We start from the raw sequence: 17,777 nt of genomic DNA on the forward strand, positions 1-17,777 counted from the left end.
TACATAAATGGCATACAGAATCCCAGATATAGTTCAATGTATAATGTTGAGGTTTGGGGTGTAAAAACAAGTTAATTTCATTTATTTTTCCCCCTTGATTTCACAATCAATTTTTTTCACTTGGATCGGAAGCACCAAATTCTCCTGATTTCTTCCTGTCTCACTGGTCACTCCTCTCAGTATCCTTTGAGACTTTTTTCTCACTCCTCACACCTTTTAACACAGGTTTGTCCAAGGGATTAGTCCTTGAATCTCTATTCCACACTCACTCTCATGGATCACATCTAGTCTCTTGCCCTAATAAATAAAATTTTATACACTGATAGCTCCAAATTTATCTCTCCAACCCATATCTCTCCCTAAACCCTAGGATCTACTGCCTATACTACATCATTATGTATATGAACAGTAGATATTTTAAACTCAACCTGTTCAAAACTGAACCTCTAATTATCTCCCCTCCTCAACACCTGTGTTCTTTCCCACCTTAACTAATGGCCATTTCAATCTTCTAGTTGCTCAGGAAAAGTAAGTAGTTAAGTAAGTAAATAGTGAATAAAAGATAGATAAATGATAGATGATAGATAGGTAGGTAGATAAAGTTAGGTAGACAGGCAGAGTTGGAAACATCCTTAAAACTTCTTTCTTATATTTCATATACAGGCATACCTCACAGATGTGGGTTTGGTTCCAGACCACTGCAATAAAGCAAATATCATAATAGAGCAAGTAATGAATTTTTGGGTTCCCAGTGCATATAAAAGTGATGTTTACACTATACTATAATCTATCAACTGTGCAATAGCATTATGTCTAAGAAAACAATGTACATATCTTACTTTAAAATATTGCTAAAAAAATTTAACCATCATCTGAGCCTTCAGCAAGTCATAGTAGTCACATCAAAGATCACTGATCACAGATCACTGTAACAAATATAATCATAATGAAAAAGTTTGAAATATTGTGAGAATTGCCAAAATGTGATACATAAAATGAGCAAATGCTGTTGGAAAAATGGCACCAGTAGACTTGCAATGTTGCCACAAACCTTCAGTTTGTAAAAAATTCATTATCTGCAAAACACATTTAAGCAAAGCACACACACACACACACACACACACACACACACACACACAAAAAAAAAAAAAAAAAAAAAAAAAAAAAAAAAACGGTGTGCCTGTACAATTCATTGAAGTACATCTCATGTAGTACTACTTCAAACCATCACTATATGGACCTTTACCCAGGGGATGAAAACATCATCATCTCTTAGCTGTATACTTTCAATATACAGCTAAGAGATGATGATGTTTTCATCCCCTGGGTAAAGGTCCATATAGTGATGGTTTGAAGTAGCCTTTTAACTGGTTTCTGGCTCCCACTTTTACACTCCTATAATCTTTTCTCAATCGAGCAATCAAAGAATCAGATCATGTCACTCTGCTGAGTTCCTTTAATTGCTCCCAATGTGGAGAAAAGGGGACCCTCCTACACTGTTGGTGAGAATGTAAGTTGGTATAGCCACTGTGGAGGACAGTATGGAGGTTCCTTAAGAAACTAAAAATAGACCTACTATAGATCCAGCAGTCCCACTCATGGGCATATACCCAGAGAAAACCATAATTCGAAAATATACATGCACCCCAATGTTCATTGCAGCACTATTTACAAGCCAGGACATGGAAGCAACCTAAATGTCCATCAGCAGAGGAATGGATAAAGAAGATGTGGTACATATATATAATGGAATATTACTCAGCAAAAGAACCCCACAAAAAAACAAAATAATGCCATTTGCAGCAACACGGATGGACCTAGAGATTGTCATACTGAGTGAAGTAAGTCAGGCAGAGAAAGACAAATGTATGATATCACTTTTATGTGGAATCTAAAAAAAAGGGTACAAATGAACTTATCTACAAAACAAATAGAGTTACAGATGTAGAAAACAAACTTATGGTTACCAGGGTTAAGGAGGGGAGGGATAAATTGGAAGACTGGGATTGAGATATACACACTACTGTATATAAAATAGATAATTAGTAAAGACCTACTGTATAGCACAAGGAACTCTACACAATACTCTATAATGACCTGTATGGTAAAAGAATCTAAAAAAGAGTGGATATATGGATATGTATAAATGATTCAATTTGTTGTACACCTGAAGCTAACACAACATTGTAAATCAACTATATTCAATAAAAATTATTTAAAAAGAAGTGAACGCCACTGCTCTTAAAATCATCTACTTGGATCTACATTATCTGACACCCCAGTTACCTCTCTGGCCTTTTATCCTTCTTATTCACTTTGTACACTTCACTCCAGCCACAATGACCACCTACCTCTTACTCTGAGATTCCAGCCAGGATCCTGCTTTAGAGCTTCTCTATTTGTTATTTCTTCTACCTGGAAAGCCCTTCCTCCAGCTATACAAATAGCTTGCTCCCACAACATTTTCTTGTTTTTGCTCAAATGTCACATTCTTCTTTTTTACTGAAATATATAATTGAATTACAGTATTATATTAGTTTCAGGTGCATAGCATAGTGATTTGATATTTTTATGCATTATGAAATGATCACCATGATAAGTCTAGTTACCATGTGTCGCCATACAAAGTTATCACAATATTATTGACTATATTCCTTATGCTGTACATTCCCATGACTTATTTATTTTATAACTGGAAGTTTGTACCTCTTAATCCCCTTCCCCTATTTAGCCCATCCCCCACCCCCTCCTTTGGCAACCATCAGTTTTTTCTCTGTATCTATGAGTCTTTTACTTTCTTTTTTTTTTTTTTGAGTCCACATACAAGTGAAATCATACAGTATTGCCTTTCTTTGTACTTCAAATGTTACATTCTTAATAAGACCTTCCCTGGCCATGCTGTCTACAAATACAACCCCTTTACCCTCATCTACATATTCCTCTTCCGTGTCTTATTTTCCTTGCTGGCTCCCTTCACCTCCTAATATCCTATATAATTCATTTATTTAGTTTATTATCTATCACTCTCGAGTAGAAAGTAAGCTCCACAAATGAAGTTATTTTTGTCTGTTTTGCCAGAAATAAAGTCATATTTGTTAAATGAATATCAGTGATTTTCCTGCAGAAGTTGAACAATAAAATGTGGCTATAATCTTTGACTAAATATGCTTCAACTCCAAACCTCAATATTTCAACATAAACCAAAACTGCAAGCCTCCCTGAAGGGTAATAATATCTAAATTTACCACATGTGAAGTACATCAGAACTCACCCCTTTAAAGAGTAGATTTTACAATCTGAGGAAAAGAAAGGCACATGTTCAGTTCCTTCTCCTAAACATGTTAATAAACGTATCATTTCTCCTCCTAATAGAGAGCCTAGAAGAGCTCCTGCAATATTTTTAAAAATATATCTATCCATAGAAATTCAAGAAATGAGAAATCAGTGTTCCTCTCTAGCAGGCATGACATAAAACACTCAGGGGAAAAGAAAAGCTTAAGGGCAATTTGCCATCTTTCAATTATTTCATACATAAAAATAGATAGCACTTTGTACTTTCAAAGAAGTGTGGTCATGTGGTCATGGAAATATGAGGACACATTGGCATATTAACTACTCATTACTTGTATCAATGACTCCCACATGGGCATTGTTGCTCCTCAGAAGAGATGATTTTTTTGTGTGCAGGAGTTTCCTACTTGTTGCAAGTTATTTTGTATTCCTGGCCCTAACCACAAAATTATAGTAACCATTTCTGTTTCTCAGTACTGTCAATCACAAATGTTTCTACACCTTTTCAAAAACCTCCTAGGTAGGCAGTTGAATACTGATTTTCTAAATAATTTTTTAGACTACTATATCAAAATAACATGTCTATTTAAATAAATCAAAGATGCCAGTATGTCTCATCAGCAGGTGCTACCAGAAGTTAATTTGTTATTTTACTGCTTTGAGGTTGATCTGAGCCAATCAGCCTAATATTTCTTGGTTTAAGCAAGTATGAATGTACACATTCATCTCAGGGTTTCATGGAATTTAACTTACAGCACAGGCTATTGAAAAATAACTGTAATAATTAGAATCTGAAGTACCTTATAATTATATTTTTGGAATGTTGTTTAGTAGAAAAAAATTATTGGATTTTCTAATGTTTGATAGTCAAAATCAGCATCCAATATAATAGGTTATTTCAATGACAGTATATACCTAGAGCATATGCTTATTTCTTTAATGAATAAAATGTACTGCTCCAATATTTTATAGCAAGGATAAGAATTAGGGAGACAAATAAAGAAGGGGAATTAAAAATAGCAGCAGTTAATCATTTAGAGTAAAGTGCTTATGAAACATTCTGGGAAAGTATTAGAAATTTAGTATTCAACTAGACCAGAAAAGCAATTAATGGTAGCATTATTTTTCAGATATAAGGGCTTCTTAATATCAGTACAGATCTTATTGGATTTACTTTCAAGTATTCATGAAGAAAAAAAATTTCAAGGAAAAAGTTTAATAAATCAGTAATACACAAAATATATTACTATTAATGTTATGTTATTTTAAGAAAAAATTGAACATATCATTTTGTACTAATGTAACCTTTTCAAAAACAGAGTCTGATAGTTAACAGAGCCATCATTTAGAGAAAAAAATCAGGAATCAAATTTCAACTGAATAAAACTCAAAAGTTTAAGTATCATAAAATAACACAGCATCATCTACTCTCTTGGATATTAAGAATTTGTTCAGAGAGTAAAATATTTGAGATAGAGTAAAACAAGCAAGACTTGAGAAATCATTCTATAAGGTGGGCTCCTGGGTTGTTATTGGGTGTCTCTACACATGAAAATATACATGTATTTTACTTTTTTCTTGTTAATACTTGCAGGGATTGGCATGAATGTGTATTATGATTTAAGATAACCAAAGGAGGTATTGATAAAGAATAAACTTAATTCTGCTTTTGGCTGAAATGTAGTAACAGGGTCTAGATTTATCCTCTTGTCTGAAAACAAACAAACAAAAAATGTATCAATCAAGACTTTGAAAACATTTTCTGTTTTCAACTTTGTGAGAGATGAAGTTTCTCTTGTAACTATTCAACTCTGCTATTTTATCTCAAAATTAGTCATAGACAATATGAAAACGAATGAACATTGACAACTTTGGCCTGTTGGTCATAGCTTGGTGGTCCATGGGATATGTAAAACAATGGTTTTTAAAACATTAAAAAACAAGCAACAAAACACAGTCATTTCTGAGACATGGGAAACAAAGTGTATTTTATGATTTACCAACTTAACGCTTTCTCTGGATCATAGTGGTGTGGAGGAGAATTCAGGTTGGAACACAGTGAGCTCTTCACTTGAGGAGCCACAGTGGATTGTCCAGGAAGACCAAGGCAGCTAGAGTGTGGAGGAGAGAGAAGAGCTAGACAGAGACGAATCCTGGAAATCTGCTGACTGGCCTACTCAAGTAATTCAAACTGCTGATTACACATGCATGTGAGAAAACTACTTGATGCCAAAGGGTGGAGGAGGGATATCATTTCCAAAAAAGGGAGGGAACAGTACCCAGAGCTCACTTAAAACCAGAAATAATACCTGTAACTTCAAGTCAGAAAGGCAAACCTCATAATTCATAAGACATTAAATAGAGTACTCAAAAGGATCTTGCCTTTGTAGTGGGAAATAATTAGCTCTAGACTAAATGCTGTTCTAGTCCTGTTTAACAAGGGAAGGACTAAAAACAAGATCCAAAAGAGCCAAACTGTTTCATAGTAACTTATCTACAACCCAGATTAAAACTCAAAAATGTGTATAGGGATATAAATATATCTAGAACACAAAAGGTAAAACTGACAATGTCTGGCATACTTTCCAATTTTACTAGGTATACAAAGAAGCAGGAAAATATGATCCATAATTAGCATAAAATAAAGTAGCATAAACAAACCCAAAAATGTCACAGATACTAGAATTAGTAGGCAAGGACATTAAAAAATTATTATAATTATATTTCATATCATCAGAAATGCAGAGAAAACAATGAACATGTGAAGTAGAGACAAGGAAGTTTTCAAAATGACCCAAATCAAACTTCTAGAAATGAAAGTCAAATCTCAGCATTGACAATGATCCTGCATGGAAATAATGACAGATTAGACATTTCAGAAGAAAATGTTAGCAAACTTGAAGACATAGCAACAGAAACCACCCAAGGCAAAATAGGAGAAAAATGATACACTTTAAAAAATAAACAGAATATCATTGAGCAATGTGATAGCTTCAAGTGGCCTAAAATGTGTATAATTGAGACCCTGAAGGATGAGGGGAATTTTGAAAATATAATGGTCAAATAATTTCCAAATTGGATGAAAACTATACAATCCAGGATCCAGGAAACTCATGATTTCCAAGGTTAAATATCATGAAGAAAAATACAACAAGGCAAAGAATAATTTAATCACACAAAATTAGTTATAAAGAAAAACATCTTAAAAGCATCTAGATTTAAAAAAAAATCATGTTAGGTACAGTGGAACAAAGATATGAATTGCTCATTAGAAACAATGCAAGTGAAGAAGCAGTAAAGCAACATCTTTAAAATATATATATATATATATATATATATATATTTTAAATCAACTTATAGTTGTATACCCAGTGAGTATATCTTTCAAAAGGCAAAAAAGTGTGACTTCCCTGGTGGTCCAGTGGTTAAGACTTTGCCTTCCAATGCAGGGGGTGCAGCTTTGATCCTTGATTGGGGAGCTAAGATCCCACATGCCTCATGGCCAAAAAAGCAAAATATAAAACAGAAGCAGTGTTGGAAAAATTTCAATAAAGACTTAAAAAAAATAGTCCACATCAAAAACAATCTTAAAAAAAAAAGGCAAAAAAAAATTTTTCCAGCAAAAATTTTTTTTCTAACATATAAAAGTTAAAAATAATCATCACGAACAGAATTACAATACAAGAAAAGTTAAAGTCCTTGCTGGGGTGGTGGGGAGGGCAGAAACTAACTGCTAACATAGGGAAAAAATGAAAAGCATTGGAAATTATAACAACGTGGATCAATACATAGGTTGTTTTTCTTATTAATAAATATTTAAAGATAGTTAATGTTTTAATCAAAAATAATAACATACTGTGGAGTTTACAACATATGTAGTACCAAAATATAGGCCAACAAAAGAACAAAGGCCAGGAAGAGAAACATAGCACTATATCATTCTCAGATTTTTATACTATATTTATAATGGTTGTAACACTTGAAAGTTGAATGTAGTAAGATAAAGACATACACTATAAACTCAAAAACAACTTCTAGTGTAACAGTATAATTGCTAAAAACCAACAATGGATACATAATGGAATCATTTTTAAAATGTAAATAGTGCAAAAGAAGGCAGAAACAATGTAGGAAAATACAAAATAAATATGAATATGGTATATTTAAACTTAAACATATCAATTATCCTATTAGTTGTAAATCAAAACACTACAATTAAAGGTGAATTACCAGATTGGATGAGAAGGAAAAACAACTATACACTGCCATGAGAAGCTCATTTTAAAGATAAACACAAGCAACCAAAAGGGGATTAGTCTCCAAAATATACAAACAGCTCATGCAGCTCTATGTCAAAAAAACCCAAACAACCCAACCAAAAAATGGGTTTCTCCAAAGACGACGTACAGATGGCCAAAAAGCACATGAAAAGATGCTCAACATCACTAATTATTAGAGAAATGAAAATCAAAACTACAATGAGGTATCACCTCACACCAGTCAGAATGGTCATCATCAAAAAGTCTGCAAAAGGGGCTTCCCTGGTGGTGCAGTGGTTGAGAGTCCGCCTGCCGATGCAGGGGACACAGGTTCGTGCCCCAGTCCGGGAGGATCCCACATGCCACGGAGCGGCTGGGCCCGTGAGCCATGGCAGCTGAGCCTGCGCGTCCGGAGCCTGTGCTCCACAATGGGAGAGGCCACAACAGTGAGAGTCCCGAGTAACGCAAAAAAAAAAAAAAAAAAAAAAAAAAAAAAAAGTCTGCAAAAAATATATGCTGGAAAGGGTGTGGATAAAAGGGAACCCTCCTACACTGTTGGTGGGAATGTAAATTGGTACAGTCACTATGGAGAAAAGTACAGAGGTTCCTTAAAAAACTAAAAATAGAGCTACCCTATGATCCAGCAATCCCACTCATGGGCATATATCCAGAGAAAACCATAATGCAAAAGGGCACATGCACCCCAGTGTTCATTACAGCACTATTTATAATAACCAAGACATGGAATCAACCTAACTGTCCATTGCCAGAGGAATGGATAAAGAAGATGTGGTACATATATACAATGGAATATTACTCAGCCATAAAAAAGAATGAAATAATGTCATTTGCAGCAACATGGATGGACCTAGAGATTATCATACTGAGTGAAGTAAGAAAGACAGAGAAAGACAAACATCATGTGATATTGCTTATATATGGAATCTAAAAAAAAGTACAAATGAACTTATTTACAAAACAGAAATAGAGTCACAGATGTAGATAACAAACTTATGGTTACTAGGGGGAAAAAGGGGAAGGGATAAATTGAGAAAATGGGATTAACATATACACACTACTATATATAAACTAGATAACTAGTAAGAACCTACTGTATAACACAGGGAAATCTATTCAGTACTGTGTAATGACCTATATAGGAATAGAATCTAAAAAAGAGTGGATATATGTACATGTATAACTGACTCACTTTGATGTACAGCAGAAACTAAGAAAACATTATAAATTAACTATACTCCAATAAAATTTTTTAAAAATAAGCTTAAAGATAAAAATTTAAAAAAAAATAAGGACCAAAAGAAGAAAAATGAAAGGATACAAAAAAGATACATCTTGAAAACACTAAAGAAAAGAAAGCTAGAGTGGCTATTTGATATCAGACAAAGTAGGTATCAGATAAAAGAATTTGGCTAAGATGTTTTCATGACACAATACAAAACAGTAAATGCTTTCTGACTAAAAATTGAAAAATCTCTTGAATTTCTTAAAGTGTTTCATTTTATATACACATGCCATGAAATACATAGACATAAATAGATGAATAGGTAGATAGATTATACACACATGTATACATATTTAACATGTACTTGATAATACATATATGATAGACTGTATAAGTAATGTATATTTATATATAAATATGTATAGTTAATATATATTTAAATTAGATTATTACTTTCAGGGTAAATATTTTTACTTCAGGTAGATGACAGCAAGTCCTGAAATTCTATGTTTGGTTCATTAAGTAGAAATCTAGCTACAAGAAAATTAACAGTATAGCTATTAAAAGAAGGAATTTAAGATGAAGGTATAGATGTATAGATAATTATTTGATTTGGGGGAAGAATCTATATTGATTTAACTATTTCAAAAACACTTCAGTAGTTAAAATTACATTTCAATGCAAATGAAAGATTATATTAAGAAAAAGGAAAAAGTATAATGTAGCAGAATTAGTTTAATATAGAGAAATGCTTATTATAATGATTAGAGTGCTATCTTCTATTTTTGTTGTCTACTGAGTATAAAAATGGCATTTATATGTCTTCTGTTTCCTAAATCTGGGAATTTAGGATTAAGATTATTTCATTTCTATCATGCCAAATTGAATTATGATATATAGGATGGATAGATTGCATAGAAAGATAATTTTATTTCCTTCAGTTGACAACTGGAATTTTGGGTATTATTATAAAGCCAGTAGAACCAACAGAATACCCAAACTCAGGAATATGAATAAACTATATGATATAATAGTTTGTTTTCAGAAATAAAAACTTAGTGGCCCTCACAAGAAACTAATAAGGAAGTAGGCAATTAAGCAATTCTCAGTTTATTTCTTGAATTTAATTTTTTTTCAAAAGATTGATAACAATTTTGAACATGGGTTGGCAGACTGAAGTTCAAGTCTGGCCAACTGCATATTTTTTAAATAAAATTTTATTGTACACATTTGTTTATGTATTGTCTATGGTTCCTCTCATGCTATAATAGCAGAGTGTAATAATTGTGACAGAGACCATATGGCTTGCAAAGCCTAAAATATTTAATATCTAACCTTTACATGAAAAGTTTATTGACCCCTAGTCTAAAACCTTTAAATAAGGTTTTATTAGTTTCCCTCTCTTTACAAAAAATTATATAAGTTTATTGTAAAATGCCAAGAATTACAGAAAACACAAATTAGACAAAATTTCATACCCTTGATGTTATTTCAATTCCCTGGCTATCATTAGGAAGATTGCATGTGAAGATCATGTTACTCTAAGCCAGAGAGTCTCAACCTTGGTTATACATACATTAGAATATCTAGAGAACTTTCAACAATTCCAATTTTCAAGTCGTACCTCAAACTAATTAAAAGGGAATGAGTGGGGAGGAGGAGACGCCATAATCAGTATTATCTTTAATACTCCCTAGATGATTTCAATGTGCAACCCATGTTAGAAAACATGTCTCTTGGCAGAATCTGACCTCTGTGCTCCTCCTATAATGCTTTGTTTAAATAAGGGCTAGCTGAAAATGAAATAATAAAGAGACTTAATATGCCTGCAACAACTCTTGTATTTAGCCAATGTTATAAAAAATTAAAGCACAATAAATACAAAACAGAAGCAAAACCACTCAGAAAAGTATGATGGAAAGTATTTCTTCAAATTATAGTTTTGAATTCTGGAGAAGAAATTTTGATTGAAGGGTATTAAAAAGGTGCAGGTAAAGATATGGGAAACTGCCCAAATCTTTTGTTAATAATGTTTGTTTAGGTAAGAATTCTCAATTATGTTATTAACATTTCAGCTTATTTCCTTAAACTCTTACTATAGAAAGCAGTCTTTTAAAACTACCTGCAATATTAAATTGACACAGAGACAACCACAGTGTTTTTCTACTTGTAAAAATGTATTCCCTCAACTAAAGATAGCACTCAAACAAGATATAAAAGCAGCAAACCCAGAATTGTTAAGGTAAAAAGAGAAACTTCCCTGTACCTCTAGTAAAAGAGCAAAGTTCAGGGCTTCCCTGGTGGCGCAGTGGTTGAGAGTCCGCCTGCCGATTCAGGGAGGGGACATGGGTTCGTGCCCCGGTCCGGGAAGATCCCACATGCCGCGGAGCAGCTGGGCCCGTGAGCCATGGCCCCTGAGCCTGCGCGTCCGGAGCCTGTGCTCCGCAATGGAAGAGGCCACAACAGTGAGAGGCCCGCGTACCGCGAAAAAAAAAAAAAAGAGCAAAGTTCAGACAAAGAGTTGCCTTTCTAAGTACATGAAATCAGAGAATGCGGTAAATGTTAATTATAAAATTATATTCTGACAACTAGATGAAAATCAAGCAATAAATCTTAAATATAAAATTGCCTAGGGATTTAGTAATAGAGAAACAGTTGGAATCTGAAAGAAAAAAAATCACATTATGTAACTCTAATGAAGAAAACATATGCTTTATTGTCTCAATGTTATTTTTAGAAAATAACAAATTATAAACTTCAGGAAATAATATCAGATTGCAGCTAGAATACTATTCTTGTATAAACTCAGGACCTTATGAAAAGTATAATTATTAATAAAAAGTGAAAAAATTGTAATTATTACCAGGATTTGTTTTTCTGAACCAGAAGAAAAAATGAAATTATGCCAAATTGAATTGGTTCCGGGGATATTGTAAATAAGAAGGAGAATTCAAAGACTTAAAACAAATAATAACATTATTGATATTATGCTAATTTTCACAGTATTAATGAAAAGAAACCAATAATAGAAAGATGGTTTCCTAATAAGTATAATTTTACAAAAAATGTTCTTGAAATTGTATGAAATGATAGAGCAAAATTAATCTTGACAAAATTTATGCTATCAATGATGAATAAAGTTGTAGAATACCCAATTTAAATTGGAATTATAAATTGAATGTACAGAAATAGTCTTCATTTTTCTACATATGAAATCAATTACATATGAAGCCCGTGAGTATGGGTAAGGGAAATCTAACCTTATACCCTCAAAGTCCTCATAACTTTTTCCAGTTTATTCAGTTCCTTTGGGTAAATGGTGTTTCTTGATTTATTCCTACACTTTCTTTTTTGGGGGGTTCAAATAAATTTTATATGAACCTCATGGTCTTAGTGAGAGACATTTGGTCTTGTGCTTTGTCTTTCTGTTCTTCACTGGATAAGCTAAATTGTTTTATCCATTTGATTTTTGAGTATCTGGTGTATTCCTCAGTGCATGTGCAGATGAGGTGTTCCTGGACAGGTCACACATAGAAAGTCTCCTTTACTATGTTTTATACTCATAGACCCCTTTCTGACTGAGCTCCACCGTCGTTCTCAAAGGCAAATTCAGTTTGTCATTCATAACAATAATAACAACAACAACAATAATGATAATATTAAATAGCCTAATAAACTAAGAGAGCAACATACTTAACCTAACAATGAGGAACCAAAATATTTATTAAACATGCTACTTGATTGGGAATTATTAGAAGCAAACTCTTCATGTTAGAAATAAATAAATAAAAATAAGAATGCCCACTAACACTTTATTTCTAATTCAACTAGTGCTGAATATCTAAATTAGCACAATAAAGAGACAATAATACAAGCTTTAAAACTGGAAATGAAGAAATAAAACTACTATTACTCTCATATAATATGATTGTCTACATAGAAACCAAAAAGCTATCTATAGACATACTGTTAGAATTATATGAAAACTTTAAAAATTTGCTGCGTATGAAAACTGTAATATATAACGAAAAATCACAGTTTTAACACTAGCAATGGAAAATTAGACCATAAAATTTCAAAAAGATATTGGTACCATAGTACCAGAAAAACAAAGTAACTAGAAAAAAACTATAAGATTATGTTAAAATATTATCAAAAGGTCTCACTTGGATTCAAGAATTTTTACAAGTCAAAGTTTTGTTTAGTTTTCATATTTATGTGTCTAGAGACCAGGAACAAAGAGAAGCTTCCCACTTCCAATTCCCATAGAATTGTGACTTACTGTATTATCCAGTTCCCCAAATTATTCAAGTACTGTATTTTTGAACATCAATATGTGATTACCCCACATTTTCAACTATATTGAGAAGTATTTTAAATTCTTTTTGTAAATTACTGTCATATTTTATTATTTATATATATTCACTATAAAATGATACATACTTTCTTAAGCTTTGCAAATAATTATTCATTCTATAATAGGCTTGGAAATGATGCATACATTTAGTAATCATAGCTAAATTTTTATGATTATAAGTGACAGATGTCTGCAGCTTGCAATCATTTCAACTTGACATTTTCAATTATTATAGCTATAGTGATGAAAGAAGATTAAGGAGCTCTCAGATGCCAAATCCCATTATTTAAACTTTGTGTATAGCTGTCAGGACCTAATAATTCCAAAAGGATATAAATGTACTTTGATAAAAATGCATATGGACAGTACTCTTGGCAATTTGAAATGGAATATAACCTCTCAAATATAATATATGATAAAAAAATAAGTGTAAACGTATTTTTTAACTCTCAGTTCTCCTTGAAAATGATAAAAAAAAAAAAAAAAGAATTACCATGTGACCCAGCAATACCACTACTGGGCATATACCCAGAGAAAACCATAATTCAAAAAGACACATGCAGGCTTCCCTGGTGGCGCAGTGGTTGAGAGTCCGCCTGCCGATTCAGGGGACACAGGTTCATGCCCCGGTCCGGGAAGATCCCACATGCCGCGGAGCGGCTGGGCCCGTGAGCCATGGCCGCTGAGCCTGCGCATCCGGAGCCTGTGCTCCACAACGGGAGAGGCCACAACAGTGAGAGGCCCGTGTACCGCAAAAAGAAAAAGAAAAAGAAAAAGACATATTCACCCTAATGTTCATTGCAGCACTATTTACAATAGCCAGGACATGGAAATAACCTAAGTGTCCATCAACAGAGGAATGGATAAAGAAGATGTGGTACATATATACAATGGAATATAAAAAGGAACGAAATTGGTCATTTGTAGAGACATGGATGGACCTAGAGACTGTCATACAGAGTGAAGTAAGTCAGAAAAAGAAAAACAAATATCATATATTAATGCATATACATGGAATCTGAAAAATTGGTAGGAATCGTCAATGGCAGAACTATGACTGGAACCATTACCTACAAATCATAAGCTCGTTATTCTTTCTTATAAAGGATATCACCCCTCAAAAACACTGATAAAAGATACCAAAATACCACATAAAACATACATTTTTGATGAAAATTATCTCATATGGGTTTAAGTTAAATTTAATCAAACAAATAATTGTTAAATCGTTTATTATTTTAAAAGACTTTTAAAAGCTACTTAGTGGCATGTCTTCCACATCTTTGCCTGACAGTTTTGAGTCTTGATCATGATTATAGTTATATCATTTCTTTTTTTGAGTGACCTCAGAGAACTCTTATACATGGCACACAGGTTAGCCTCCAAATTCCCTGTGAATTTGGTTTGGTGGTAGGCAAGTGTCCTGTTCTTTTGAGTGATGTAAGATAATGTACTTAAAGAAATGATGACTTCTGAAAAAATCCCAGCTGAGATTATCATGCTAGTGAAGTGAGTCAGAATGAGAAAAGCAAATACCATATGATATCACTTACATGTGGAATCTAAAATACAACATAAATGAACTTATCCATGAAACAGAAACAGAGTCATAGACATAGAGAACAGACTTGTGGTTGCCAAGGGGAAGGTGGGTGGGATAGGGATGGACTGGGAGTTAGGGGTTAGCAGATGCAAACTATTATATATAGAATTGATAAACAACAAGGTCCTACTGTATAGCACAGGGAACTATATTCAATATCCTGTAATAAACCACAATGGAAATGAATATGAGAAGAATACATATATATTTATATATATGTATGTATAACTGAATCACTTTGCTGTACACCAGAAACTAACACAACATTGTAAATCAACCATACTTCAATAAAATAAATTAAAAAAAGAAATACACACACATTTTATTATGAATAAAATAATTAAATATCTCTTGAATGGAATATAGGAGGAAATTGTGGTGATATTGTCACATGATTTTGTTCGGATATTAAGAGCCTTCTATTTTCAAAAGAGAAAAAAAACCTAAAAAAATAAAGATAAATGCCACGCTAGTCCAAGTGTACGCTTATGGAAGTTTACTTCACAAATGTTCAAGGGTTTTTCAAGGATCTCACCAGTTTTCTTTTCTCTCTGTCTCTCTGTATCTGTCTGTGTTTCTGTTTCCTCTCTCTCTCTCTCTCTCTCTCTCTCTCTCTCTCTCTCACACACACACACACACACACACACACACACACACACACACACACATGTCACTGAAGATATCTTCTAATTCTCTTCTGCCCACAGGTTTTTCTTTATGTCACTCTAACAATTCTTTTCATTTTCACTTTGACAGGGAGAAAAATTAGTAGCTTACTATTTTTCCACATGATAGTTACCTGGCTTCTAGAAGTCCAACATCTGTTAAACCATGACTTAGCTCTGATTACTTCATGCCTTCTGATAACTCTTTATTTCACTTAAATTTGTAGACAGCAAGTTTTCTGGAGTCTCAGTAATTTGTTGGTATGAACTGTTGAAAGATATTCCCTGCTTTGTGTGTTCTAATGAGCCCAGTGGTTCATTCTGAGTGTCTGTGTCTGTGAAGATAATAAGCCTGACAAGTCTGTTAGTCACAGACAGGTCTGCAGTGAAGGATGCAATGAGCCTCAAGTTTAAAATAGATCTTTCTGTTTGAAACAGACAGGGTTTCAAACACTTATATTGGATTTTTTTTACATCAGTTGACATTTTAAAACTATATAGAGAATTCAGAAATCTGATATTTTTATTTTTTAAATTTATTTTTGTCCTTTCCTTCAGAAAAACAAAACAAAACAAACAATGCTTATCACTCGGTGAAATGAAGAATTTTAGCAAAGTGCCCTTCAAAGAAGTCACTGTTGGGCTTCCCTGGTGGTTGAGAGTCCGCCTGCCGATGCAGGGGACACGGGTTCGTGCCCCGGTCTGGGAAGATCCCACATGCCGCTGAGCGGCTGGGCTCGTGAGCCGTGGCCGCTGAGCCTGCCCGTCCGGAGCTTGTGCTCCACAAGGGAGAGGCCACAACAGTGAGAGGCCTGCGTACCGCAAAACAAAAACAAAGAAGTCACTGTTGTTTTAAAAACAGTCTATAGAAAGTTTTTATTTGGGGTCAGTGGTTAGAAATTCTAAAGTAGTTAAGCAGTAAACAATACTGAATTTTCTAAGATCCTATTCAAATATATTTTAAGTACACAGTTGTTTATAAAATTTGAGAGCAAATAATAAAATTTTAAGTATTGCTGTTCTGAGCAGAGTATTGTTCTATTTTTGTATTTTTAATGTCATGAAAAACACTTAGCTTGGTGAGAATAAAATTTGTCTCCTGTTAGATTCCAATTAATTATATCATTAGAAAATTAATACATAATTAATTAGTACATAATATCTGTAATAGTTTTGGATGATTAACCTAGGAGACTTATATGAAATACATTTTTGTCAATCCAGATGAAAAATGCCTGTCACCTCTAAAGATTTAATATTATAGATTTACAAAATAATAATCTCAGAGGGTTAATTTTATTTCATGGTTGATGAAATACTAAATTACTTTGTTCCTGAAATGGACATTTTACTTTAACCATACTTTTAAATATTTCTTTTCTAATGACTGATTGAAAACCAGATTTAGCACATTTGAAATGCAGTTTTGTATACAATGGCAAAAATGTACGGGAAACTAGTAAAAAGTCTTTCATTCAGTTATTTTAACTTGCCATCAATCCAAGGTTTTCTTTTTTTTTTTTTTCCAGTTGTTTCATATGTTTGCATTGTGAACATTTAATTCATTTTCTTATCTAGGACTATTTAAGCATACAAAATATTTTCCAACAGGTCTTACTATAATCTAAAATGCATACTACAGTAGGTAAAGCAAAATTCATTTCAGAGTTTCTCTCCTTATACATATATACATTTTTTGTTTGATTTAATTTTGGTATTTTGTTGTTGCTTTCTTCTAAATTTTGGGTTGTTTTGTATTGGTCAACAGAGTTTATTTTGGGATTAACTCAGAAGGACCCAATGTTGGATAGGATAAAAATCAAAAAGAGCCTTTAACGTTTCTAATTTTGTGAAAATGGAATGTCTTTGATAGTAAAAATTAGTTTTGGGGGACTCTCAGGTGCTATTTAGTGACATTCTGAAGTATTTCATAGAGTTTTCAGAGGGGCCTAATTTATAACCAGGGATTAGTTTAAAAATAGAAAACCTCTGAATGAAGAGGCCATTTATCTACTTCACTCACTTACCCTGAAGGAATTTCTATTGGGCATAATATTTCAAGAGATTTTCCTGACCAGTAATTTCCCAGCGGTGAGAACACTGCTTCTGGAAATTGGAGTATATTTGTATTGCAGGTTTTCTATCAATTATAGCAGTAAAATTTATGAAGTACCTAGATTTCTTAAAATACTTGCCTAAGCATTATGTAAATGTAGAATAAGTTTCTTTCTTTCTCTCTTTAAAATGTAATTAATCACTGAATCTTCAAATAAAATTTGCAAAGCTTCCTCCTCCTAAGGAGTTAGTTATAAAGTTAGATACAGTTTAATATGCTTAAAACCATCCTGACGTTCTCATA

Source organism: Stenella coeruleoalba, assembly GCF_951394435.1.
Source record: "Stenella coeruleoalba genome assembly, chromosome: 1".
In the NCBI taxonomy this organism is placed as follows: domain Eukaryota; kingdom Metazoa; phylum Chordata; class Mammalia; order Artiodactyla; family Delphinidae; genus Stenella; species Stenella coeruleoalba.